The sequence below is a fragment of the Gracilinanus agilis genome, chromosome 1 (genome assembly GCF_016433145.1).
Source record: "Gracilinanus agilis isolate LMUSP501 chromosome 1, AgileGrace, whole genome shotgun sequence".
Taxonomy (NCBI): Eukaryota; Metazoa; Chordata; class Mammalia; order Didelphimorphia; family Didelphidae; genus Gracilinanus; species Gracilinanus agilis.
The window spans coordinates 654,368,631-654,385,274 of NC_058130.1; the positions used below are offsets into that span (position 1 = coordinate 654,368,631).

Consider the following 16,644-nt stretch of genomic DNA (forward strand, 5'->3'; position numbering starts at 1 on the left):
TTCATTTTTCAGATAGAGAAACCAAGATACATGAAGCTTTAACCCCAATAGGAAAGAGAGCCATGAATACCAGATAAAGAAATCAGGACATCAAATTATTAGTTTCATTTTCTGGGATAAACTTTTTTGGATATATTACTTTCTTTTTTTTCCTTTGTAAAATTTAAAATATTTTCCCATGGTTACATGATTAATTATTTCCCACCCCCGTTCATGCTCTTTCCTGCCCCAACCCCAGAGCTGACAAGCAGTTCCATTGGGTTATACGTGTATCATTGTTTAAAACCTATTTCCATGTTATCCATATTTGTAGTAGAGTGATCTTTTAAAATCAAAACCCTAATCATATCCATACCAAACTAGGTGATCAAACATAAGTTTTTCTTCTGTGTTTCTGTTTCCACAGTTCTTCCTCTGGATGTTGGCAGCATTCTTTCTAATAAGTTTCTCTGGATTGTCCTGGGTCATTACATTGCTGCTAATAGAAAAAAACTATTACATTTGATTGTGCCATAATATATCAGTCTCTTTGTACAATGTTTTCCTAGTTCTGCTCCTTTCACTCTGCATTTTCCAGTTGGAGAAATGGAATTCTTTCCAGTTCACATGAAATTCCTCCAGTTCATTATTTCTTTTAGCAAAATAATATTCCATCACCACCAGATAACACAATTGTTCAACCATTCCTCAAATGACAGATACCCCTTCATTTTCCAATTTTTTGCCACCACAAAGAGTGCAGGTATGAATATTTTTTCTACAAGTCTTTTTCCTTATTGTTTCTTTGGGTACAAACAGAGCAGGGGTATGGCTGGATCAAAAGGTAGACCTTTTGTGCATAATTCCAAATTGTCCTCTAGTATGGTTGGACTAATTCACAACTCCACCAAGAGTGTATTAGTGTCCCAATTTTTCCAATTTTGTGAGAATTGTTTGATTTTTTTTAAATTTGACTTAGTTCCTTATATATTGGGGAAATTAAAACTTTGTCAGAGCGTTTTATTATAAAAATATTCTCCCAGTTTGTTGCTTTCTGTCTAATTTTGTTTGCATTGGTTTTGTTTGTACATAAACCTTATAATTTGATATAATCAACATCATTAATTTTATATTTTGCATTGTTCTCTCTCTCTCTTGCTTGGTCTTAAATTCCTTCCTTTCCCACAGATATGAAAGGTATGCTATTCTAGGTTCACCTAATTTATTTATAATTTCACTTGTTATATTTAAGTCATTTAGCCATTTTCAACTTATCTTCGTTTAGAGTGTAAGATATTGATGTAATCCTAAATTTTCCCATACTGTTTTCCAATTATCATACCAGTTTTTGTCAAATAGTGAGTTCTTGTCCCAAAAGCTGAGATCTTTGATTTTTATCAAACATCAGCTTGCTGAGGTTACTTACCTGTAGTCCATTCCATTGCTCTATCCTTTTCTCTCTTAGCCAGTACCATATTGTTTTGATGACTACTGCTTTACAGTACAGTTTAAGATCTGGTACTGCTAAGCCCCATCCTTCACATTTTTTTCATTATTTCCCTTGATATCCTTGATCTTTTGTTCTTCCAGATGAACTTCGCTATATTTATTTCAAATTCTATTAAAAAGTTTTTTGATACTTTGATAAACATGTCACTGAATACATAGATTAATTTGGGTAGGGCTGTAATTTTTTATTATATTAGCTCATCCTGCCCATGAGCAATCTAATTATTTAGATTTAGTTTTAAATGTTTGAAAAACAAGTTTTGTGGTTTTGTTGATGTAATTCCTGTGTTTCTGTTGGCAGACAGATTCCTAAATATTTTATATTGTCTAGAGCAGTGATGGGCAAACATTTTAAAGAGGGGGCCAAAGGAAAGGAAATTTTTATCTGTCAGTCTGTTTCTAAGGCAACTCTTTCAAAGTTTCATTGTATTGTATCCTACTCATTGTATTCATTAGATTAGGGATAATGTCACGTGGGCCAGATAGAACATTTCAGAGGGCCGCATCTAGGCCCCATCTGGCCCACTGGCCATAGTTTGCCCATCACTGGTCTAGAGTGATTTTAAATGGAGTATCTCCTTCTAACTCCTGTTGCTGAGTTTTGTTTGAAATACATAAAAATGCTGATGATTTGTGTGAATATATCTTGTACCCTGTCACTTTGCCAAGGTTGGTAATTATTTCCACTAGGCTTTTAATTGATTTTCTGGAGTTCTTAAAGTATACTATCATATATGCAAAGAGTGATAGTTTAGTGTCTTCATTGCCTACTTTAATTGCTTCAATTTATTTTTCTTCTCTAATTACTATAGCTAGAGGTGATAATAAAGGTGATAATGAGGATCCTTGCTTCACTTCTGATCTTATTGGGAATGCTTCTAACTTATCCCCATTGCAGATGATACTTGCTGATGGTTTTAATTATATACTCTTTATTATTTTGAGGAATGCCCCTTCTATTCCTATACTTTCTAGTGTTTTCAAAAGGAATGTGTTCTGGATTTTGCTAAAAGCTTTTTCTGCATCTATTGAGACAATCATGTGGTTTCTGTTGGTTTGATTATTGATATGGTCAATTATGTGGATGCTTTTCCCAATATTAAACCATCCTTGTATTCCTGGTATAAATCCTGCCCGATCATAGTGAATAATCCTCTTGATAACTTGCTGGACTATTTTTGCTAGTATTCTATTTGAGATGAAAAAATATGGAATGATTTATGAATTTCCATGTCATCCTTGCACAAGGGCCATGCTAATCTTTTCTGTCTTGTTCCAATTTTAGTATATGTCCTATCAAATCAAGCACAATATAGTACTTTCTTTTGAAAAATTGTTATCATTTAGTCAGTATTCTTTAAGAATCAAATATTATCCAACAAAGATATAGTGTTTGAACTGATGAAGAATAAACTGAAATGATAGCCACTAGAGGCTACTGTTTGAAAAACTGAAATACAGTTTTAGAAATAGCATATTCAAGGCCCGTTATATTAAAGATGATGAAATTCAGGGAGGTCAGAGAATTGACTAAGTTCACATAGCCATTAAATGAGAGATCCAGAATTCAAACTCAGTGACTCCAGATGCATTACTCTTTTCAATCCATAACCTTGAGATCACAATAGAGAATTGAGTATAATTTGACTTGGAGAAAAAAATTCATCAGCCTTAACTGAAGAGTCCACTTTTGAAAGTTATATCAGAATAATTTGGATAAGTAAAGCAGAACAAAATGTTAGGGGACCTTGAATACCAAAGTGAGACATTTTAATTTAAATTGATAATGAGAAGTAAATGTCAGTTTTCATGTAAGAAAACTGAGTTGAAGTTGATCTTGGTTTCTAGATGTCTATGATAGAAAAACACAGATTTTCACAGATCATCTTACCAAATGAAAAAGGATTTGAGTGTTGTAAGGATGGGAAATAGGACAAAAAGAGCTCTCTTTATTATTACAGTGTTGAGTATGTGTCAAGAAATGAATACTTATGGCAGTTCTGATTCAACTAAGTGAAGAGATGTCTAGCAAAAGAAGACTGGATATCAAAATCAACTGTTTTTGTATATCTTTATTCTTTTAAGAAAACAGCTCTTAAAAACCTAAAACATGAAAACTGCAGGAATCCAGCACCAGAGGTAAGGAGGGTAGAAGCAAGAAAAAGCTGAAATTTAAGAGAGTTCCACCTTTATTCTGAGAATAGAATGCACCTTTAAGATAAAGATAAAAGTCAATGAAAAGACTAGGAAAAAGATCAAACAGAAAGAAAAAAAGACTAACAATAAACAAATATAACAGAGACAAGGAAGAATAAGACACAAATTCAGAAGGGAATAATGAGATAAAAAAGCTAGAAGCAAAATTCTCTCCACCCCGAATTACAATTAATATCAGAACATGGAAGAAAGGATTTAAAAAAAATAAAATAAGAAAGGAATAGGAAAAATGGGCAAATTTGATGAATAAAATAATTCAGGGTAGACCAAACAGAGTCAAAAGCATGGGGAAAAAGATGAAGAATAATGAAGAAAATAACACTTAAAAAATCAAAATTCACTAATTGGGGGAAAACGTACAAAAATTTAACAAAGAAAAGAATTACATAAAAGTAGAATTGGCCACATGGAAATGGATGTTCAAAAGCTAACTGAAGAAAATAATTTATTTTTTATAATAATTGGGCAAGTAGAAGATAATGTCTTCATAATACAGAAATAAAAGTAGCATAATATCAAAAGAATGAAAATATGTGAAATAGCTCATTGGAATAACAATTGATGTGGAAAATAGAAACAGGAGAGACAATTTAAAACTATTCAACTGTATGAAAGCCAGAATTTGAAAAAAGTCTAGATGTCATATCACAAGAAATTATCTAAAATAAAAATTCAATAAAAATAAATAAACGATCATTGAAAAAAATTCTGTTATAGTACATGTAATACCCTGATTCGATTCTCTGCCCATCTTCACAATTGCTTATCAACCCTGGGAACTGAGGAGGGAGACAATATGGAAAATCTGTGGAAATTTGTTATTAAAATGAAAATTCTATAAAAAATAAATGCTCATTACAATAAATTAGCAAAGAAATCTGCCTTGAAATTATTGAAGACAAAGGTAAAATAGAAAGTGAATGATTTACAACTCAGAATCAATTTATGCTTCTCTTGAATCTTGTATTTGAAAGGCAAATTTTTATTCAGCTCTGGGCTTTGTTTAACAGGCATGCTTATAAGTCCTTTATTTTATTAAATATCATACCAAGGAAGATTATGTTTAGTTTTTTTTTTAGTAGATTATGCTTTATTGTAATTGCAGCTCTTTTGTTGTTCCTGTCACTTTAAAAATTGATTCAAGATATTATTTAAAAGTTTTTGGAGTGAGAATGTTGGGAGAGATCAGTTGAGTGATTTTGATATTTTATCATATTCTTTACTTTTCCCAGGAAGTCTGTATTGGTGATCTTTAAGTAGAGACTAAATCAGCAACCTTTTTGGATGTGAGAGCCATAAATGCCTGTGGAAGGAGGAGGATGGAAGCAGAAGGCACTGGAATGTGGGGCGGGAGTTGAAGGGCCCCCTGGGGCACATCCTGGGGCTCTTTCCGGACTGGCCGGTTGGGAGGTGGATCCAGATATGGCTTTAGAGCCATACGTTGCCAACCCCTGGTATAAGGGATGTTTTTTTGAGGTATACATTAGCTTAATGGTTGCTGATGTTCCTTCTAAATAAAATAAAAACCATAGCTTTCCCCCTTGGATATTTAAATCCTTCATCTATTCAGGTAACTACCCCTCCATGAGGATTTTGACAATATTACTTCTTTAGATGATGGTTGCATTTTTCTTTAATCTTAGTCTATCATGCTACCATATAAACATTTAGGTTATTCCATCAGACTATGATGATATGCCTCTTTGCCATTTCTCTTTTATTTCAAATTCACTTTGCCCTGATTAAAGCTCCTCATCTTTCATCAGTGTTTAGGATCTAATTACTCAGACTATTGAAAGCGAGCCTCACAGTTGGCAGGATGGGCTAGTACCTCAAACTGAGAAGTAATATTATCTGGGAACAATGATACATTTAGCTATTTTCAGTCTTTAACTCATTAGTTAGTATAGAGGACCAGCTCTATATGGCAGGGGTCCTGAGTGGCGTTTTACGGCGTCGGATTGCTAAGACAGGAAAAAGAAACTGAGAACAGCCGAACTAGAGGTTAGCCCATGCTGATCCCACGCTATGGGATTTTTGACTTTATTTTATACTGGTTTCAAACAAAGAACACAAAGAAAGAATCACAGCTGTGAAGGAGGTTATAAATCATACACAATTCATCAAGGCCTAAAAAATAGAGATATGGGTGCAAAAACAAGGGCCAAGTTCCAACAACCAATTAGTAGGGGATAATTCCGGAAGCAGAAATAAATTTCATGGAGATGTTTACTAATTGCGTTCTGCCTTGATTTACAGATCTGCACCTGGTCAGATAGTCTGGACTAAATTGTCCGGCTCCAGTCTTTATCTAAGTAATATATTTTTTAGGTTTCAGGCTTCTTAATTATCAAGGAGAGAAATTGTCAAGGAGAGGAATTGTTAACTCAGTAGCTGCTGGTCTGGTTAAGGACTCAAAGCTTTCCAATAAGAATGTTGAGAGAATGTGGGGATCTAAAAATGAGTCAAAAGAGGAGCCTCAGATTTTTACCTTAGATGGTCCATTCTATCTGCATCTGACATGCAGTGCAGAAAAATCATACACGCAGTTTTACTTGCCGATGATTTTGTAATGGGATCCAGATAAAACATCTATTACAGACTCTGTTTCTCTAAATGACTCCTAATAGCCTCTTGGAGGGGTCAAGTTGTTTTTGGATTAATCTACCTGCTGGTACGAGAGCTTTTCAGGGCTCAGGTGACCAGGACCAAACACAAAGACTGCCTCAGCCTGGATTGGTCACGTAGGGAATCCAGATAACAGGCCCTAAATTTGACCCTATTTCTCCAATTGGCTCTTTACATATAACGGCTTTCAACAAGTTAACAATAGTTTATGAAATCAACAGAAGTAATTGGACATTTCGATGGTAGGAGGAAGGGATATAGACAACATAATTTTTCTTCCCTACCTAACCGTGTTGAAAATCATAAGCCAATTCAAAGAGAAAAATTTGGGGAATGAGTAGAAAGTGCCCTTTGTTGTGTGGAGGCCCATTAGGGAATGTTATAAAATCATTACCCAAAGGGAAATTGAATGAAAGTAACCTCCAAATTACCTATTGAGAATCTTGCATGTCTGAATATTTCCAAACCAAGTACAAACTATCATCATGAATCAACAAGAAACCCATTTGCCCATCAGGAGAATAGTGACAGATGTAGTTTTTACTGACAGTTCATATCTGTTTCATTTGTTTTTCCATATAGATTTGCATTAAATTATAGTATTCATTTGAGATAGAACTGTGTACACCTAAAAATTATAGACATTCATCTCAGACAAATGTCTTCTATTTTATATTAATGGGAAAATATTCTTATTTGAATGAATATATAGAAAATGGAATATTACTTGTTCAAATTGTCTAGTAGAAGAATATAATTAAATAAAAGTTAATATAATGGGAATATATTTTAGAATATAAATAATTTTAGTGTATACACAAGAGGAATGAGGAAATATTTTGCTCTCTCTTGTCTACAAATTACTTTCATTTAGATAATTGTGATTTCCATAATTAAATATGTTTCCAGGTTGTAACAGTTATTTTTTTATGGAACTTTGACACTGCCAGGAAAATTCATAATTAGTCCAACAGATCTGACTAAGTGTCCTTATTAAGAATAAAATTTATCAAATTAGGTGATTGTTTCTTGAATGATGTATAATGAAGACTAAGGACATTATTTCTTCAGGAATAATTTTCTTCAATTAATTTTCTCAGTAAATGACTGCATAATAGCCAAACTCCTAGCAATCATGATCCTGTGTTAATGGACTGATAAATTTTTATATCCTGTTAGATTTGCCATGCAATTCAATATAACACATAACCCTTCTCTGAATACCAAAATTTGGAAAATCTGTACTTACTACATTTATATATTGCTTGTAAATGCCAATAATATGTGATTTTAGAAAGTAAATTTTCATTTTTTAAAATATCACAATTGCAACACATTGGAAAATAATATCTTAAGTCACTATTTCTCTGATAAATATTGCATAGTTACTTAAAACTTTGTTGTGATATATGTCATCATACTAAGTCCATATTCTAGTATGTTGCCTTATTTAAGAGAATCTGGAACAAATGTTCATTTTTATTTATGTATCTATGGAAAAAATTCACTAATTCTTCTAATTTCTTTGTTGTTTTGTTGCCTTATACTTAAAGAATTTTCAGAATTCATATTGAGGTTGAGAGAACATGTTTGGGGAAGATACATATTTTTTCTTAATTTTATGATATTTTGATGTATTTATGCATTTAATCATTTCTTATCTCTCTCCTCTTTCCTCTCCTGAATTATAAAAGCAAAACTCTAACAATAGGTAAATTCTAGAAAATCTAATTCCCATACTGATCATATGCAGAAATGTATGCTGCGAAGATGGCAGCAGAGTAAAAAGCAGCACTTAACCTCTCCTAATGGAAGTATACAGGATGCCTCAAGGGGACATAAAAACAAATCCAGACGAACAGAGGGACCCCACAACAGGGCGCAGCATGGAAGGTTTGTGGAATCAGGGCTTCTCTGTGCTATAAAGGGATGAAACAGCTCTCACTAAATTGTGGGCTGAGCAACACCCCCCACACACACACACACACCACCTACAATGCCAAAGCCAGCGCAAAAGAAGTAGAGCAAGTTTGAGGCACCCATTGAGTCATTGGCAGCTCCAGGGCCTGCTCCTGAGAGCAGCAAGACTTAAGACCCCAAAAGGCTAAAGAAAGTGCGCAGACTTTGAGCTCTGACACTGAGAGCAGGCAAGGGTGGAGGCAGAAGCAATCCCAATACTATACAAATTATTTGATATGATAAGCAAAGAAGGATTCCTATGAAATTCCTTTTATGACAGAAATATGGTACTGATTCCAAAGCTAGGTAGATCAAAAACAGAGAAAGAAAACTACAGACCAATCTCCCTAATGAACATAGATGCAAAAATCTTAAATAGAATACTAGCAAAGAGACTCCAGCAAGTAATCAAGAAGATCATCCACCATGATCAGGTGGGATTTATACCAGGAATGCAAGGATGGTTCAACATTAGGAAAACCTTCCACATAATTGACCATATCAACAATCTAACAAACAAAAATCACATGATTATCTCAATAGATGCTGAAAAAGCCTTTGACAAAATACAACATCCATTCCTATTGAAAACACTGAAAATTATAGGAATAGAAGGACCTTTCCTAAAAATAATAAACAATATATACCTAAAATCATCAACAAGCATCATATGCAATGGGGATCAATTAGAAGCCTTCCCAATAAGATCAGGAATGAAACAAGGATGTCCATTATCACCTCTATTATTCAACATAGTACTAGAAACACTAGCAGTTGCAATTAGAGAAGAAAAAGAAATTGAAGGTATCAAAATAGGCAAGGAGGAGACTAAGCTATCACTCTTTGCAGATGATATGATGGTCTACTTAAAAAATCCTAGAGAATCAACTAAGAAGCTTGTAGAAATAATCAACAAATTTAGCAAAGTTGCAGGATACAAAATAAATGCACATAAATCATCAGCATTTCTATATATTTCCAACACATTAGAGCAGCAAGAGGTAGAAAGAGAAACACCATTTAAAATCACCCTAGACAACATAAAATACTTAGGAATTTATCCACCAAAACAAACACAGGAATTATATGAAAACAACTACAAAACACTTTCCAAACAAATAAAACTAAATCTAAACAATTGGAAAACCATTGATTGCTCATGGGTAGGATGAACTAACATAATAAAAATGAACATACTACCCAAATTAATTTACCTATTTAGTGCCATACCTATCAAACTACCAAAAAACTTCTTTACTTAATTAGGAAGAACTGTAACAAATTTCATTTGCAATAACTAAAGATCAAGAATATCAAGGGAAATAATGAAAAAATGAGAAGGAAGGGGGCCTAGAAGTACCAGATATTAAACTATACTATAAAGTAGCAGTCATCAAAAAATATGGTACTGGCTAAGAGACAGAAGGGAAGATCAGTGGAATAGACTTGGGGTAAATGACATCAGCAAGACAGTGTATGATAAACCCAAAGAGCCCAACTTTTGAGACATGAAACCACTATTTGACAAAAACTGCTGGAAAATTTGGAAAACAATATAGGAGAAATTAGGTTTAGATCAACATCTTACTCCCTACACCAAGATAAATTCAGAATGGGTGAATGACTTGAATATAAAGAGTGAAACTATAAATAAGTTAAGTGAACACAGAATAGTATACTTGTCAGATCTCTGGGAAAGAGTAAAACCAAGCAAGAGTTAGAGAAAATTACAAAATGTAAATTAAATGGTTTTGATTATAATAAACTAAAAAGCTTTTGTACAAAGAAAAACAATGCAACCAAAATCAGAAGGGAAACAACAAATTGGGAAAAAATATTTATAACAAAAAATTCTGACAGGGTTTTAATTACTCAAATATACAAGGAGTTAAATCAATTGTATAAAAAAACAAGCCATTCCCCAATTGATAAAAGGGCAAGAGACATCAATAGACAATTTTCAGGTAAAGAAATTGAAAGTATCAATAAGCACATGAGAAAGTGTTCTAAATCTCTAATCATCAAAGAAATGCAAATCAAAACAACTCTGGGGTATCACCTCACACCTAGCAGATTGGCTAAAATGAAAGAATGGGAGAATAATGACTGCTGGAGGGAATGTGGCAAAATTGGGATATTAATGCATTGCTGGTGGAGCTGTGTACTGATCCAACCCTTCTGGCTGGCAATTTGGAACTATGCTCAAAGGGCTATAAAAGAATGCCTGCCCTTTGATCCAACAATACCATTGTTGGGTTTGTACCCCAAAGAGTTCATAGATAAAGAGTCTTGTACGAAAATATTTATAGCCGAGCTTTTTGGGGTGGCAAAAAACTGGAAAATGAGGGTATGTCCTTCAGTTGGAGAATGGATGAGCAAATTGTGGTATATGCTGGTGATGGAATACTATTGTGCTAAAAGGAATAATAAACTAGAGGAATTCCATGTGAACTGGATAGAACTCCAGGAATTGATGCAGAGAGAAAGGAGCAGAGCCAGAAGAACACTGTACACAGTGACTGATATACTATAGTAAAATCGAATGTAATGGACTTCTGTAGCAGCAGCAATGCAATGACACAGGGCAGTTCTGAGGGATTTATGGTAAATAATGCTATCCACATTCAGAGGAAGGACTGCAGGAGAGGAAACATAAAAAAAAACAATTGCTTGAACACATGGGTTGAGGTGGATATGATTTGGGATGTAGACTCGAAACTACCACACCAATGCAACTAACAACAATTTGGAAATAGGTCTTGATCAATGACACATGTTAAAACCAGTGGAAATGTGCAATAGGCCATGGGTGGGGGATGTGCAGGGTGTGAAGGGGAAAGTAGGAGCATGAATCATGTAACCATGTTAAAAATGAATACTAAAAAATGGATAAAAAATAAAAATAAATAAAAAAGAAATGTATGCCACTTTATATAATTTAACTCAATTTCTTCTCATATAAGATGTGGGTGGTGTGACTCATTTTTAATTATCTAGATTTTAAGTTTTTACTAAATCAATAGTGTTCTAACAGCTTTCAATGTTGGTATTCCATATAATATTATTTTATTTTATTTTATTTGTTTAACTTTTCTCCAATTTTAACTTTACTTTGCATCATCATAATGGTCTTCCTAGATTCCTCAAAAACTATCTATTTTTTCCATTTAAAATATAATAATATTCCATTATATTAATATCTCAAACTTTGTTTAGACATTTTCAATAAGTGGGCACCATTTAATTTCCATTTTGAAAGTGCTTTGAAAAGGATTGCTTAAATATTTTTGTACATACTGATTCTTTTTTCTCTTTGATTTTTTATGATGGATGTATATACTTTCTTTTTTTTTTAAACTCTTAATCTCGGTGTATTGTCTCATAGGTGGAAGAGTGGTAAGGGTGGGCAATGGGGGTCAAGTGACTTGCCCAGGGTCACACAGCTGGGAAGTGGCTGAGGCCGGGTTTGAACCTAGGACCTCCTGTCTCTAGGCCTGACTCTCACTCCACTGAGCTACCCAGCTGCCCCTGTATATACTTTCTAGTAGTATACAGCCATCAAATATTATACAGTTTATTACAATTTGGGATTATAGTTTTAAATTGTTTTCTGGAATGCCTATGTTGTCTCCAAAATCCATCAATACTTTTATTTTCCTATACTTTGTGTCCCTTCCAAAGTTCTTTTATCTGTTCTCTTTTTTCATCACTCCCTTCTTTCCTTTGTCCCCTTATACTTTTCAATGTTTGCTGATTAGAATTTTATAACCAATTGAATGTGTATATAAATTATAAAAATAAACATGCATGTGTGTGTGTGTGTGTATTGTTATAAGGAAGAGATAAGTTTAGGAGGAAAATGTAGGATTGCAGAGGAGAGATGCAAGAGACCAACAGGGTAGATTCCAGAATGCTGCAGGGAAGGGTTAAGCTGAAACTCAAAGACTTTTGGATCTATCTGTCTCTCTCTGGATGGGAACCTGGAGGGAACGGATGTCAAGTCCTGGGTGTTTGATCCTATCCTTATTGCTGTCTTTGTTCTGTGTGTCCTTGGAGAAGATCATAAGAGACTGTCACTATCCTGTTTCAACATCAAACTGTCAGTAAGCAGTGGTCTGAGTCCATCTGGACTTGGGACCTTTCCCTTGGTCCCTGCCTGATCTGTTCTAGACCAATATCTTTAATAACAACCAAGAGAGGGTTTAAGTACAGGATATTTAGAACAGGGACTGGATTTAAAGATAGCTAGGAAAGGGAGATGAGAGTAGAAAATCAAATCTCTGAAGACCCTTCATGAGAAGGCTTTAGATTCTGGGGTGCTTAGCTAATAAAATTAGTCAGGAATTTTCCCCTTTCCAGCTTTACCTCTCCCATTGGAAATAAATACACTTTCCAATTACCATGACTTTGGTTATCTATGTGCTAGTCCCAGAACAGGCTCTGGCCTGGTCAGAGTTGTCTCTTAGGCCCTTTCACCCAAACTGTAAACCTTGATACTGGCCTAAAATAATTCATTTAATCCCATCTAATCTCATCTCCCAAATAACCCTTTTACAGTATATATCTTCCTCTCTTTGACCTAATTTAGATGTGAGTTAATTTCAAACATTGCTTGACCCCCACCCCCAATTCAACCTCTATTATAAAAGTTATTCCTTATGTGGTTCTTCTATTTGAGATAATTTCTCCCAATCTACCTTTATTTTTACTAGTTTCACAGGGCATCTTTCTTTTTTCTCACTTAATCATTTTAAAAAAATTATCTCAAAATAATCTACTTACTTCCACACTCTCTTTCTATGTTTAATCCTTTTAATTATCTTAATAATGAAAAAACATTCTTAGACATTGTTTATATCATCATCCCATATAGAAAGGGAAACAATTTAACACTATTGAGTCCCTGATGATTTATCTTTCATGTTTACTTTTCATGCTTCTCTTTAGTTTTAATTTTGAATTTTTTTTTCTATTTAGCTCTGGTCTTTTTTAATTTGGTCTTTATTAATTTGTCCTTTAATTGTTAGGATTTCCAAATTAGTTTTTAGCTGGGAGTTTTAAATTTTTTCTTTCTCTAATTTTTATAAGTTGCAAGTCCAATTCATTCATCTCCTCCCTCTCTATTTTGTTGATATAGGCACTCAGAGATATAAATTTTCCCCTGAGTACTGCATTGGCTATATTCTATTAATTTAGATATATTGACATTCTCTTTTCTTTTATGATATTTTAAAAGTTTTATTGAATTTCTAGCTTTTGAGAAGGAGTGCTCTCTCCAACACAGCAATGTGCATTTAAAAAAAAAACTAAATTGAACAGGGGGAACTGCATATACAGTGAAAAAGCTGATTTTTAAATACATATACAATAAGAGTTCACCTACATTACATAGAACAATTATGATAAAGTAGGTTTGGATAACACCTCTGCTGGAACTCTAATGCTTCTCTAGTCAAGCACTTAGAAACATGTTTGCCCTTGACAATTGTCAATTCTAGCCTCAATTAAGTGTTTTTTTTTATTTTTAACTTTATCTTAGTTCTGCTATGCACTGAAAGGCGGGGGGTGGGGGTGGGGAACAAAAATACTTTCAGTTTCCAGCATTTAAATAGTATATTAACTGATGGAAGTTAATGGACAATTATATAATTTTAAATGCATAACCACCAACCATTATATCACTTTACACAGTAGAGAAATTAATAAATCATATTTTAGGTAGATAATTTTTTTTTTATTTCAGAAGTCTTTAAAGGTATATTAGTATTGAATTTAAAATTTTAACTTGTTTTGTGGAATGCCATTCATGGCAGAACAGCCTAATGGATTGTTATTAAACACTATCAACATTGGAGTAATCTTAATACTGACCTTCTAAAAGCTATTCTAATTTGGGAGCATTATGCATGAAATACCATTTAAAAATCTATAATGATATACAGACACCACTATCAATTAAGACAATATTTTACACTAAAAATTGGCTTTACTGCAAATATGCTAGTTTACAGTACAGAGATTTCTGGTCACAAATCAAGTTTCTAGTTAAGTATTTCTACAGAGTAAATAAAAGGATGTCTCCAGGTCTGTTTAAATTAACCTAACACTGGCATAGCAGTAAAGGAAATATTATAAAAGTTAATTTTTATGCATCAAGCTTATTTAGTTACTTGTTCAGTTTATAGTTTCTTCAAATAAGTTTTCTATTCACATAAAGTTCACCAATCTGTTTTTTTATCTATCCCCAAACATTCAAAGAGTGGGGAATCTGTATTACCTTCACCTAAAGGATTGCCAAATCATGCATTTGATGAGGTAAAGAAATGAAAATTATAAGACTTCCCACAAGAAACACAGTTAAGTCAAGAATACTGTATCACTACAAATTTTATTCAGAAGCCCATCTTTTTTTTTGTTTTTGTTTTGTTGTTTTATAGAAAAAAAATTCTCATTATGAACTTTGGTCAATCAACTACAAGACTTTCTACCAGACATAGTAAAAATGGCATGGCTCAGAATCGACCAGATCTTTCACGCTCTCTTAACCACCTCCCATCACATTCCCTTCCACCACCACCACTGCCACCTCCACTGCCTCCACCACAGCCACCACCTCCTCCACCACCACACACACAATCTCTTGATCTAGAATGACATTCTTGAGATCTTGATTAGGACCTATGCTTCTTAGATCTACGCCCATCTAATTCTGGCCTTAGTTCTCTAGAGATGGGTTTCAGATGCATAAAGTTACAGAAGCCTCCTTTAGTACATTCTCCCATTTCATATTGGCGACAGCAGGCTTCTCCGAAGTCAGTCACTGGTGAAAGCTCAGGATGAATTGGCTGTCCAATAAACCAGCGATTGTTTAAATCAATGACAGCCTTTTCTGCATCTTCTTCATGTCGAAACTTTACATATGCATTTCCTACAAGATGATCCCCAAAGTTATCACAAACATTCGTCTCCTCAACTTCACCATACTTTTCTTCCATTTCTGCAAAAACCTCCTCAAAAAATTCATCATAGTGTTCTTGCATTTCGACATCACTCACTGCACAGCGCTAACTGTCAGCCAACTGGGAAGAGTTTTGAGGATTATGGTAAATGTGCAAGAGTGCAATGGTCTGACTGAAGGTTGGTTTATTGTGCAACTGAGAACATCTGTCTCCATGACAACAAGCTCCAATTTTGAAATAAAATGAACAGTTGACTTTTTCTTTTTCTGTGCCGGAAATGGAGGCCAAATATAATGCCATTTCCCACCCGCCACCTTGCCGCTTGACATTCTCTTTAATAAAGTCTATAATTGTTTCTATAATTTGTTTTTTTTTTGACCCCCTAGTTTTGAAGAATTGAATTAGATTATTTAATTTAAAATTAATTTTAAATTTACCTTTCCATGGACCCTTATTCATTATAATTTTATCACCTTATGCTCTAAAAAGTGGCATTTATTATTTCTACTTTTCTACATTTGTTTGCAATGTTCTATGCCCTAATAATGGTTCATCTTTGTGTAAGTACCATGTAATGCTGAGAGGGTATATTTCTTTTTATCTCTATTCAGTTTTCTCAAGATAAATATTAACTATTTTTTTCCTAAAATTTCATTCACTTCTCTTATTTCTTGCTTTTATTTTTGGCTTAATTTATCTAGTTCTCAAAGAAGAAGAAGATTATGGTCTCCCATTAGTATGGTTTTATTATCCATTTCCTCTTTAGCCCCTTTATTTCTTCTTTAAAAATCTGGATGCTATACCATTTGGTGCATACATGTTTAGTAATGATATCACTTCATTGTTTACAGGAACTTTTAGCAAAATGTAATTGCTTTCCTTGTCTCTTTTAATCAGATAAATTTCTGATTTTGCTTTATCTGGTGTCATGATTGCTACTCCTGTTTTTTTTTTCTTTTACATTAGATGACAACAAATAATAAGGCCTGCTCCAGCCTTTTACCTTTAATCTGTGTGTCACCCTGCCTTCATATGTTTCTTGTAAAAAATAAATAATAAGATACTTTTTTTTAATACACTCTGCTATCCATATTCATTTTATGGGTGAGTTCATCCAATTTGCATTCAATGATATAATTACTAATTGTGTATTGTCCTTCAACATATTATCTCCTTTACATCCTGCTCTATTCCTTTTCACTTTGTTCCTCAGCACCAGTATTTTGCTTTTTGTCACCTCCCACCTTCCTCCTCCTTCCAATTACCTCCCCCTTTCCTTGTCTTATTCCCCTTTTACTTCTTTGTAGGGTAAAAGAAATCTATACCTCACTGAGTATATTTGTTTTCCCACTCTGACTCAATAACAATGAGAATAAAGTTTAAGCATTGCCTA

The 16,644-nt window shown here is 33.7% G+C and overlaps 1 non-coding gene and 1 pseudogene across 1 annotated transcript; both read right to left on the reverse strand.

The window, feature by feature from the left end:
* Positions 1-2,690: 2,690 nt before the first annotated feature.
* Positions 2,691-2,797, reverse strand: LOC123232673. Its single transcript, XR_006505200.1, has one exon. It is a non-coding gene; the product is annotated as a U6 spliceosomal RNA (small nuclear RNA).
* Positions 2,798-14,804: 12,007 nt separating this feature from the next.
* LOC123231938 lies at positions 14,805-15,359 on the reverse strand (annotated as a pseudogene).
* Between the last annotated feature and the right edge of the window lie 1,285 nt (positions 15,360-16,644).